This window comes from Cebus imitator, unplaced genomic scaffold (genome assembly GCF_001604975.1).
Source record: "Cebus imitator isolate Cc_AM_T3 unplaced genomic scaffold, Cebus_imitator-1.0 Scaffold47, whole genome shotgun sequence".
NCBI lineage: Eukaryota > Metazoa > Chordata > Mammalia > Primates > Cebidae > Cebus > Cebus imitator.
This window is the reverse complement of record NW_016107362.1, coordinates 75,632-83,451: the sequence shown is the minus strand read 5'-3', so window position 1 is coordinate 83,451 and position 7,820 is coordinate 75,632. Positions and strand designations below refer to the sequence as shown.

General features: G+C 41.8%; 1 protein-coding gene across 3 annotated transcripts in view; it reads left to right on the top strand.

Annotated features, from left to right (window-relative positions):
• The window catches only part of UBE2K (ubiquitin conjugating enzyme E2 K), an 82,134-nt gene that overhangs the window by 65,048 nt on the left and 9,266 nt on the right, over nucleotides 1–7,820 (top strand). The window lies entirely within an intron of this gene.

The following is a 7,820-nucleotide window of genomic DNA, read 5'->3' as shown; positions in this document are numbered from 1 at the left end:
GCATTTAGTGTTTTGAATGAGCATGGTTTAATTATTGATGATCTGTTGAAAGAACCATAGCAGAAAAGTCAGTTAACAGTATGAACAATTCATGTGATTATTCTACACAGTAAAGCCCTTACTGAGTCCTTAAGAATGAATATATGAAAAGTTACATAGTCACATTAACTATGTCTTACTGATTTGAAACTTGAGCAAAATTAATTTAGTGGAGATAAATTTATAAGGTGCTAATTTATTGACATTATCTACTGAATTATAAAGATGAACACATTTTGAAATTTCGTAATCCTGCTTGCCTGTTAGGATTTGCTATAATAAATTTAAGCTCGTGTGTATACTGATCCTAAAGATCTTAATACAATATGGATTTGATTACTACTTTGTAAATAGAAGAAGAAATGGAATGAAAGAATGTTGTCAGTTGTATACTTTTTCATATTACTAAATTTAGATTTTAAAATTAATGTAGAGCAGTCCAAAATTGCACACATTTCTTTATATTATTGAAGATACAGTTTCTTTGTTTTTTTCTTTTGAGATCTCACTCTTGCCAGGCTGGAGTATGGTGGCGCAATGTCAGCTCACTGCAACCTCCGCTCCCTGGGTTCAAGCAATTCTGTATTAGCCTCCCAGGTAGCTGGGATAAGAGGCATGTGTCACTACGCCCAGCTGATTTTTTGTATTTTTAGTAGAGACAGCATTTCATTATGTTGACCAGAATGGTCTCGGTCCCTTGACCTCATGATCCACCCACGTCGGCCTCCCAAAGTGCTGGGATTACAGGCGTGAGTGCCCAGCCAAAGATACAGTTTATGTAGTATTCATTTATTTTTTAAAAGTTTTAGGCTGGGCGCAATGGCTCACACCTGTAATCCCAGCACTTTTGGAGGCTGAGGCGGGTGGATCACCTGAGGTCAGGAGTTCTAGAACAGCCTGGCCAACATGGTGAAACTATCAATCTACTAAAAATACGAAAGAGTTAGCTGGGTGTGGTGGTGCGCACCTGTAGTCCCAGCTACTTGGGAGGTTGAGGCATGAGAATCACTTGAACCTGGGTGGCAGAGGTTGCAGTGAGCCGAGATTGCGCCACTGCACTCCAGCATGGGTGACAGAGCGAGACTCCATCTCAGTAAAAAATGAATATTTATTTATTCATTTATTTTGTAGAGATAGGATCTTGCTGTGTCGCCCAAGCTGGTCTCAAACTCCTGACCTCAGGTGATCTACCTGCCTTGGCCTCCCAAAGTGCTGGGATTACAGGCATGAGCCATCGTGTCAGCCTGATTCTTTTTCTTTAATGTCCCCTTCATTCAGGTTTCTGATTCTTGAAATGGTAATCTTTGGGTCTATAGTAAATTGTGTCTTCACAATAGGAAGACAGTGCAGATAGAGGAAATAGAATTTATAATAAGGATTTTTTGAATCTTTAAGATAAGAGCCTACTACCTAAATTTTTAAAAATTTGGACCAGACGCCATGGCTCACACCGGTAATCCCAGCATTTTGGGAGGCCAGGGCAGGTGGATCACCAGGTCAGGAGTTCAAGACCACCCTAGCTAACATGGTGAAAGCCCATCTCTACTAAAACTACAAAAATTAGCCAGGCATGGTGGCAGACACCTGTAATCCCAACTACTTTGGAGGCTGAGTCAGGAGAATCGTTTGAACCCAGGAGGCAGAGGTTGCAGTGAGCCGAGATTGTGCCATTGCACTCTGGCCTGGGCGACAAGAGCATAAAATTTACTGGCCAGGCATGGTGGCTCACACCTATAATCCCAGCATTTTGGGAGGTCAAGGCAAGTGGATTGTTTGAGCCCAGAAGCTCAAGACGAGCCTGGGCAACATGGTGAAACTCCATCTCTGCAAAAAATACAAAAATTAGCCAGGTACGGTGGCATGAGTCTGTAGTCTCCGCTACTCGGGAGGCTGAGGTTGGAGGATCGCTTAAGCTCAGGAGGTTAAGGGCGAGGCTGCAGTGACCTGTGATCACACCACTGTATTCCAGTCTAAGTGACAGTGAGACACTGTCTCAAAAATATATAAGTAGAGCCACACATGGTGGCTCACACCTGTAATCCCAGCACTTTGGGAGTCGGAGGCAGGTGGATCGCCTGAAGTCAGGGGTTCCAGACCAGCCTGACCAACATGGGGAAATCCCATCTCTACTAAAATTACAAAAAAAATTAACCAGGCATAGTAGCATGCGACTGTAGTCCCAGCTACTAAGGAAGCTGGGACAGGAGAATTGCTTGAACCAGGGAGGCAGATGTTGCAGTGAGCTGAAATTTCGACACGCCACTGCACTCCAGCCTGGGCGACAGGGGGAGACTCTGTCTCAAGTAAGTAAGTAAACTGAGCGTGGTGGCTCACACCAGTAATCCCAGCACTTTGGGAGGCAAGGGGGCCAGGCCACCTGAGGTCAGGAGTTCAAGACCAGCCTGACTAACATGGTGAAACCCTGTCTCTACTAAAAATACAAAAATTTTCAGGCTGGGTGGCTCATGCCTGTAATCCTAGCTACTTGGGAGGCTGAGGCAGGAGAATTCCTTGAACCTAGGAGGAGGAGGCTCTAGGATCCGAGATCACACCACTGCATTCCACCCTGGGTGATAGAGGGAGACCTTCTCTCAAAAATAAATAAGTAGGCTGGTCCAAGTGCAGTGATGTTTACAACTAATTGATCACAACCAGTTACAGATTTATCTGTTCCTTCTCCACTCCCACTGCTTCACTTGACTAGCCTTAAAATAAATAAAATAAATAAATAAATAAATAAAATAAGTAAATACATTAAGGAATTGGTGCTTCTGCTTAGGATCAGGAGTTGAGGCTGCAGTGAACCCTGATTACACCAGTGCACTCTGGCCTGGGCAACAGGGTGAGACTGTGTCTTTAAAAAAAAAAAACTGCCGTGTTAATTGTTTTTAAGTACACAGTTGAGTAGTGCTAACAATGGTTAAATTTAAGCAAACAGAGCAACAAAAGAAAAAAAAAAAAAAGAGTGGTTAAATTATTGTGTGTCCTGTCTCCAGAAGTCTTTTTCTCTGGCAGAACTGAAACTATACAGATTAAACAACTTCACAATCCCATCCCCCACTTTTAGCCTCCCCCTGCCCCAGCCCTTAGTAGTCACCATTCTACCTTCTTTCTCTGAATTTGACTACTCTAGGTACATTAATGGCAGCATACAATATTTGTCCTTTTGTTTCTGGCTTATTTCACTTAGAATAATGTCTATATTATTCTGAAATATATCTGGCATGTGATAGCATGTGTCAAAATTTCCTTTTTAAGGCAAAAATGATAATTCAGTACACACACACACACACACGCACACACACAAACCAAACATTTTGTTGGTCTGTTCATCCATCCATGGAAACTTAAGTTGCTTCTATCTTTTGGCTACTGTGAATAATATTGTTATAAACATGCTTATATGAATACCTACTCCAATTCCTACTTTCAGTTCTTTTGGGTGTATACCCATAAATGGAATCACTGGATTTTATATATGTTTTCGATAAGAGTTTTCACCATTTATATTCCCACAAACAGTGCACAAGAGTTCCATTTCTCTACAACCTAGTTAACAATTACTATTTTTTTTATAGTAACCATCCTAATGGATATGAAGTGATAGCCCATTGTGGTCTCGATTTGCATTTTCCTAATGATTAGTGGTGCTGAGCATCTTTTCATATGCTTATTGACACTTTATATATCTTCTTTGGAGAAGTGTCTGCTCATGTCCCTTGTCGATTTTTTAGCCAGGTTTTTTGTTGTTACTGAGTTGTAGGAGTTCTTTATATTCTATGAATATTAAGCCCTCACCAGATAAATGATTTGCAGATATTTTCTCCTGTTCTGTGAGTTGCATTTTCACTGTATTGATTGTGTCCTTTGCAACACAGAAGGTTTTTTGTTTCAAGTAGTGGGGTCTTGCTATGTTGCCCAAGCTATCCTCTAACTCTTGGGCTCAAGTTATCCTCCTACCTCAGCCTCCCAAGTGGGTGGGACTGCAGGTGTATGCCACCACACCAGCTTCACAGTAGTATTGATTGATTGATTGATCATGTCTCGCTCTCTTGCCCAGGCTGAACAGTGCAGTGGCGTGATCTTGCCTTACTGCAGGCTCTGCCTCCTGGATTCAAGCAATTCTCCTGCCTCAGCCCCCCGAGTAGCTGGGATTACAAACATGCACCAACACACCTGGCTAATTTTGTGTTTTTAGAAGAGGTGGTGTTTCACCATGTTGGCCAGGCTGGTCTTGAACTCCTGACCTCAGGTGATCCACTTCAGCCTCCCAAAGTATAGGGATTACAGGGGTGAGCCCCACCGCACCTGGCTAGGAGTTTATAACTTTGATAAAGTTGTCATACATTTTCCCCCCTTATTTTTTATTTGGTTTCCTGTGCTCTCAATGTCATATCCAAGGAATAATTACCAAATTCAGTGTCCTCAAGTTTTCTCCATATTTTTGCTTTCTGGCTCGTAATGTTTAGGTCTTTGATCCATTTTGAGGTTTTGTTTTTCTTGAGACAGAGTTTTGCTCTTACTGCCCAGGCTGGAGTACCATGGTGCAATCTCGGCTCACCACAACCTCCACTTCCCAGGTTCAAGTGATTCTCCTGCCTCGGCCTCCCGAGTAGCTGGGATTACAGGCATGCACCACCATGCCCAGCTAATTTTTTGTATTTTCAGTAGAGATTGGGTTCTCCATGTTGGTCAGGCTAGTCTTGAACTCCTGACCTGAGATAATCCACCCGCCTCAGCCTCACAAAGTGCTGGGATTACAGGCGTAAGCCACCAAGCCCAGCCTTGAGTTAACTGTTACATAGGATATAATAAGGTAAGGGTCCAACTTCTTTAATTTGAGAGATTATACTTCCATACTCAAGGAAAAAGAAAAAAAAACGAGATTATCAGTTTTTAAGAAAAGTGTTAATTGCCTTGTTGAGATATATGTAAAACTACCTATGGGATAGGCATGTAATACTATGTGATAGTATGAGGGACTTGCAAGATTTATAAGATTAAGATGCTTTTATTTTACATGCCTTTATGTTTTTATTTCAAATTAAAATAAATATTGTGAGTTTAATAATTGCCTTAGTATTAAATACTTTCTTTGAGTGGAAACTTTTCTTTGCTATTCAGGTAAATTTCCTTTAAAATAAATAATTTTGCCGGGCGCGGTGGCTCAAGCCTGTAATCCCAGCACTGTGGGAGGCCGAGGTGGGTGGATCACGAGGTCAAGAGATCGAGACCATCCTGGTCAACATGGTGAAACCCCGTCTCTACTAAAAAATACAAAAAATTAGCTGGGCATGGTGGCGTGTGCCTGTAATCCCAGCTACTCAGGAGGCTGAGGCAGGAGAATTGCCTGAACCCAGGAGGCGGAGGTTGCGGTGAGCCGAGATCGCGCCATTGCACTCCAGCCTGGGTAACAAGAGCGAAACTCCGTCTCAAAAAATAAATAAATAAATAAATAAATAAAATAATTTTATTACAAATTATATAAGATCTTGTTTCAAGTGACACCATGGATTTTAAAATTAGGTTGTTTAGAAAGTCCATTGGGAAATTAAGTAGCACACTTAAGTGTTGTATATTTCATTGTTTATATGTTGTCTTTTTGATCTTTATGTTATTTTTGGTGGTTTAGGTCAGCTTTATGCTGAGAACATCTAGGTAGCTTTTGATGCGTATGTGCCTTTAAAAGTTCTCTTTGAAATTACCCAAATTATCAAATGAAATTAGAGAAAGCATTTTCTTTGCTATTGTGAGAATAGTAAGGCAGGCCAGCAGGGTGGCTCACACCTGTAATCCCAGCACTTTGGGAGGCGGAGGCGGGAGGATCACCTGAGGTCAGGAGTTAGATACCAGCCTGACCAACATGGTAAAACCCTGTCTCTACTAAAAAAATACAAAAAAAAGCTGGGCCTGATGGCGCGCACTGTAATCCCAGTCATCTGGGAGGCTGAGGCAGGAGAATTGCTTGAACCTGGGAGGCAGAGGTTGCAGTGAGCCGAGATTGCACCCCTGTACTCTAGCTTGAGGGACAGAGCGCAACTCAATCTCAAACAAAAAAAAAAGACGTTCCCAAAGGATGCTACTGCTGCTGGATCCATGAACAACACTGTGAGCTCATTGCCTTAAGACGTCCATTGCTGGTTGTTGGTAGTAACTTTTTGGCTAGGGATGGAGGTGTGGAAGACAAGAGTCTGGCTCGGTCCCCCAGGTAGAGTGCAGTGGCACCATCTGGTGTTCACGTACCATGTTCAAGCGATTCCTGCCTCAGGCCTCTCAAGTAACTGGGATTACAGGAATGTGCCACCACATCTGGCTAATTTTTATATTTTTAGCAGAGACAGGGTTTCACCATGTTGCCCAGGCTGGTCTCAAACTCCTGGCCTCAAGTGATCTGCCCTCCTCGACCTTCCAAAGTGCTGGGATTACAGGTGTAAGCCACTGCACCCAGTCTAAATTAACTTTTATTATAGTCATCTAGGGAAGTACTATTTATGCACCAAACTTGGGAAAAGTGAGAAAACAATCACTAATTTTCTCTATTCTGTAGTTCAAATCAGGAAACAAGTTGAAAAAGGATGATTTAGAGTAATCGACCAGTTGTGGTGTCTCACTCCTATGATCCCAGCACTTTCAAGGGCTGAGGTGGGAGTACTGATTGAGCTCAGGAGTTGGAGACCAGCCTGGGCAACATGGTAAAACCCTGTCTCTACCAAAAAAAAAAAAAAAAAAAAAATTGTTTTTAATTAGCTGGGCGTGGTGACATGCACCTGTAGTTCCAGCTACTCAGAAGGCTGAGGTATGACAATCACCTGAGCCAAAGAGGTCAAGGCTGCAGTGAGCCGTGATTGTGCCACTGCACTTAAACCTAGGCAGTGTGAGACCCTATGTCAAAAAAAAAGAAAAGAATGATCTAATTTGCATGGTAAAAATGGGCATTCTCTTCATGTTCTGCAATATTTTTAATATGTCCACATTATATTTATACATATCTGTATTAACTAGTGAAACTTTTTTTTTTTTGAGACGGCGTCTTGCTCTGTCGCCTAGGCTAGAGTGTAGTGGTGCAACCTCGGCTTACTGCAATCTTTCCTCCTGGGGTCAAGCGATTCTCCTGCCTCAACCTCCCAACTAGCTGGGGTTTCACCATGTTGGCCAGACTGGTCTTGAACTCCTGACCTCAGATGATGTGCTCGCCTCGGCCTCCCAAAGTGCTGGGATTACATAGACGTGAGCCACTGCACCCAGCCAGTAAAACAACTTTTTAACAGAAATGCCAAGAATTCTTGCTAGATAGGTAGATAATATTTTTTGGATAAATATTAGCTTTACAAAGATATTTTCTTTATAAATACATTTAGAAGCATAAATTAAGCCATGTAGTTTAAGCAGAAAAACCTGCCTTATTTCAGAATGTTGTGGAATAATTTCTTGTTTTCTTGAAAATATATTTGCCTCATAGTATTTGTTTTTAGAGTGCCATTGAAAGAAAGTCTCACAGGCTATTAGCACTAATTTTTTATCACTTTAACTTTATGTTTAGAGAAATGGATAGATAATTAGTGGATAAAATTAACAAGAAGGATCTTGGCAACAATAAGAAAAAAACAACAATAAGACAGTTCAGGATGAGATTATTTGAGTTGTCTTAAGAAATAGAAAAGCTGGCTGAGTGTGGTGGCTCACACCTGTAATCCCTGAACTTTGGGAGGCCAAGGTGGGCGGATCACCTGAGAAGTTTGACACCAGCCTAGGCAACATAGCAAAACCCTGTCTTTACAAAA